This window comes from Penaeus monodon, chromosome 42 (assembly GCF_015228065.2).
Source record: "Penaeus monodon isolate SGIC_2016 chromosome 42, NSTDA_Pmon_1, whole genome shotgun sequence".
In the NCBI taxonomy this organism is placed as follows: domain Eukaryota; kingdom Metazoa; phylum Arthropoda; class Malacostraca; order Decapoda; family Penaeidae; genus Penaeus; species Penaeus monodon.
Genome location: NC_051427.1, coordinates 31638990 through 31643989, shown reverse-complemented (window position 1 = coordinate 31643989; position 5000 = coordinate 31638990).

The following is a 5000-nucleotide window of genomic DNA, read 5'->3' as shown; positions in this document are numbered from 1 at the left end:
AGTGTTAAGAGATGTGAACTTGAGAAAAAAAGCGAAATTATAATATAGTTATGGCTAAAAGTTTTCTTTTAATTAAGACTTTATCTTTTAAACTTTAAAATTCATTGGCCAAAGATACTATAATACATAAGATACGCACCTTGCTTCCTGTGCTCCTTGGAGCACGAGTGTATTATTAGGTGGTTCTCACCTTTACGAGCAGTAGCTGCTGTAGGTTGAGGCAGTAGGCATTCTAGACCGGGCTGTCCTTTTTTTTTTTTCGTATGTACAACAGATCATAGTTAAGTGAGTGATACTGCAGCACATCTTCGTGGCAAAGTGTTCATTTTGATCCCTATACACCCGAGCAAGTGAATTGGTGGTGGTGTTGGTGGCTGGTGCTCTCCTATTTTATGTTTTATCTATTTTATAGTGGCTTCCATCTGGTTTTGAGTTCCCTTTTCCTTTATAGCAACTTTCTGTTGAGATTTTACTATCATTATTTTATGAAATATAACTTTTAATTCTTCAATTTATAATAAAAGAATTCAGGAGTTCTGTGATTTTTCTTTTACTTTTTCAAGTAAATAGTATAGACATTAATGGGCTGTGCTGATGACCTGGAAGAGAATAGAAATCATTAGTATTCTGAAATGGCCTTATCTCAGATCCTTCACATGTGAAATTCCCGTGATTGTCCTCCCCACTCAGGTTGCGTCTTACCATTCTTTACCATTTGTACATAATCTTTCTGTCTTTTCCACAACCCTTTTTACATATTGACTTCTCCCAAAGGATACCTCGTTCCCTTATTAAACTGGTGGGGGCAGTGAGCGCTACTGTTATACAATTCTGGACAGTGAGACACGAATAATGGAAAATAAATAGTATGAATTAAGGATCTGTTAACTCCAGAACAACCTACCAGTGGCAATTTCAGTAATCGATGCTTCCTTTGAGGTCTGAGTTCGAACTGTATAGGGAAAGTGAGTGGTACAAGAAGTATTAGAGGTTAAGGGATGATGGGGAAGAGGGTAGGCTAGATTTAATTTAGTGAACTTAGAATATCATTAGAAAGGTGTTAGGAATGATATTTACTATGTGTAAAATAAATAATAGAAAGAGGTTACATAGATACGATTTCATTTGGTAACTGTTCCATCCACCCTAATTCTCGATTTCTGTTTGTTTGTCAGCTGCCTCTCTGTCTGTCTGTCTCTCTTTTCTAGTTCGAAATATAAATAGAGAAGGAACGTACTTAAAAACCAAGTGTATATGAAGATTACTAAACAAGAAACAATGGTTTAAATGGCTGGTTTAGTATTTATGAAAAAGGGGAGAACATTGTGACTAATTAACCTCCTTGAAACTCTGAATTTAAGGAGATTTTATTTATTCATTTATTCATTATTATTTTATTTATTTGTTTGTTTATTTCTATTTATTTATTTATCTATTTGTTTGTTTATTTTTATTTATTTATTTATTTGTTTTCATTTATCTATCTATTTATTTATTTATTGTCTTAAAGAATATGCAATAAATGTCAACCTTAGAAAATGAACATATGTAGCTATATTTCCAATGAAACGACCGTTTTGACTTTTGGAACATTTTTCAGTCATAATAGACAGAGTAATAGAAACGTTCCCGTGCAATTCAGAGGTCTGAAAGTCACAGCAAACCTCGAACAAACAGAAAAATCAACAATCAAATTACCCTCATATAACGTGATTAGATACATTTCTATATGTGTGTGTGTGTGTGTGTGTGTGTGTGTGTGTGTGTGTGTGTGTGTGTGTGTGGTGTGTGTGTGTGTGTGTGTGTGTGTGTGTGTGTGTGTGTGTGTGTGTGTGTGTGTGTGTGTGTGTGTGTGTGTGTGTGTGTGCGCGCGCGCGGCGTTTGCATACATATAATCGCCAATATATCGTATAAACAACCGACAGCAAACTCTGAGGTGGTGGGATCAGGTATAGAAACATTACGATTTATTTTTACATCAAATAAAAAATAGTTTTGGGCGATTTTTTCCTCATTATACATCAGGTAGTGATCGGTTTGTAGCCTTCACGCTTTTACTGTTTCACTCATTGAAAGACAATCTTTTGTAATTTGAATAGTATAATATTTTGACATGATTTCCTCGATCGGACTTCTTTCCTGTTGTGAATATTTGTAAAATTATATCAACCAATAAGTCATCGTTAGAGACCGATCTCTCCACTCACGGAATACTACATACTACACATGTATTGCCAGATAAAAATTAACCTCTAGAATCGTGTGCCAGGTGGAAGTGTGGACTACTGTACATGCCATCCTCAGTGGGAACTGGTTAACCTATTTGAGCAAGAAGAAAGTGTAGCAGAGCAGTGTTGAGGTCAATTATATATATATATATATATATATATATATATATATATATATATATATATATATATCATACATAATGTGATTACATACGTACAATCATATGTTTGTCACAAATGTGAAAAATGTAAATATTAATTGACTGAAGAAGTCCCTGATCATACCATAATATATTTTGTAAAAGCTAAAGACCTGGCGCAAAGCAATTTAATTTCCTTGGTTATACAAAGGTTTTTGGAACAAATGATAAGACTATGGAATATGGATTATGTCATATTCATGGTTAAATTAAAAGAAAGACGAAAGTCTATAATGAAAAAGACAAATCTGACGAGTTTTTTTCTGTAATATTTCCAGAATCCCTAACACTTTGATGCACTCCAATACATGTTTACCCTTTATGCGTACATTATTAGGACCTGTTGAAACATCTTTTTTTCGTTTGTATGTCTTTACCTTGATACGGTTTGATAAAAAAATGAAAAAGAACAGTTCAAAGGTGCATAACATGTTTGTGTCTTTTAACGGTATATCAAATACATGTTCACTCTATATGGGTAAGATTTGAAGTCAATAATGTCCGAGTCATATAACGTGGCGGGATGAATGCCTTCATAATCATTCTGTACGTCTATGATATAACTTTACAGGCTCAAAAATATCAAAGGAAATGTTGTGTATCTAGATTTCTAGATATTCAATCAATAAATCAAGCAAATGTCCGTGATCATTCGAATAACACAGTTGTCTGTAGTTTGTTCTGTAGTTTTCGTAATTGTTCAAATGTTTTCCTTTCTTATGAGTGTGTAAGTTCTTTTGTTTACCTTTGATTTCTGTTTTGTTTTCTTGGTGTAGAAATCATGTCACTTAAATTTTAGTCTTCCTAATTGTACAAGTGTTTTGTCTTCTTGGTTGGTAGTCATTTCTTGGATTTAAACTTTATGTTCTCTGTAAATTATTTTACTTTTATGAGTATGATCCAATATGTAGTAAGTAGGCTTACACAATATCAATTATAAACATGTAAGAATGAAAATCTATGTTGTTTCTGTCCCAACTCATTATGTAGTCTCTCCCTCGTTTTTCTCCTCCTCCCTCCCTCTCCCCATCTCATTCTGTCTCTATCTCTCCCTCTCCCTCCCCCTATAGTGGGTATGCAAGTATAATTGTTTAGAAAACTAACTTCCAAATGACACTTCGTGAAGACCTCTCTAAGCTCCGGCTTTGAGTCCTGGCCTTAGAATGTGTTCCCAGTTACATTACCTTTTGCATTCCTCATCGCGTGTTGTATTCCATTTCGAATAAAGCATCGAGTCGTACCACTCTATCATTGCCACAGTCCCTAGTCTCTCCCTCGTTTTTCCCTCCCTCCCTCCCTCTCCCCATCTCATTCTGTCTCTATCTCTCCCTCTCCATCCCCCTATAGTGGGTATGCAAGTATAATTGTTTAGAAAACAACTTCCAAATGACACTTCGTGAAGACCTCTCTAAACTCCGGCTTTGGGGCCTGGCCTTAGAATGTGTTCCCAGCTACATTACCTTTTGCATTCATCATTGCGTGTTGTATTCCATTTCGAATAAAGCATCGAGTCGTACCACTCTATCATTGCCACAGTCCTTAGTACTGAAGCTCTCTCTTTACTTAAAAAGAGTCTCACTCATACTGTTGATGGCATCGTCTTAGCATCATTGCATCTTTTCGGCTTGCAAAACACTTCCGATCACCGACCGCTTGAATCAACGGTCCCAAGATTCACTGACCATGCCTTCGAAATTACGTGAGTGCTATTGGCATTTTCTTATCCCTCCCTTACCTTCTTCCATATGAGAGGCCGTATAAAATATATGTGCAGTCGCACACATTGTGCTTGGTAAAAGTATAACTGGTAAATTCTTGTCTTACTGTGACACAAAATGGCAACATTCTCCTTTTCAATTTTTGACCTGAAGTTCCATTACTGTTAGAAGACGCGGTATTGTCATCTCTGGTAAACTAACATGGAATATCGTTCATTAAGTAAATGATTTATTTATCTCGTTTTTAAAGAATTATGCTGTTTCAACTACAACGACGTTTTCGATGTTTTCTCCTGTGAATTAACTTGAAATTTTTCTTTGTCATTTTATGAAATTCTTGCACTTGAATCTTTTCCTTGACTAACTGTTCGAAATTCACTCGTTTTACTCTTTCAGTTAATTGTACAATGAATTTAGCCATAGCATCTTCCCCATAACGTAGAGCACAGAGATCCTAGATATAACCTAGTGTTGTGTAAACCGCCTAATGAAGACATGCAAATAGTAAACTGAAGTCATTTGTCCCTCGTCTGACACCTTTTATTCGAGTTAGTCTGACTAGGGCTTAAGGCTAGAATCATTATTTGCTTATTAATTACACTCTTTTCTCACTATCATGAAAGTCGCTTGCAGATTTTAAATAAAATACTAGGTGATTATCTGATTCGTTATAATTAGATACCCGTTAAACGGCACTATCACGAGCACCCATCACAGATTCGTAGAGTAGAGCGGGTCATTTACGGATTGTTCCTATCTCGTTATTCAGTTCGCTTCATTATCGTTCGGTAGTATGGGCATAGAGATAACCGTCGTGAATCTTATAGTCTAAATGTAACTAGACAGGGAGATTA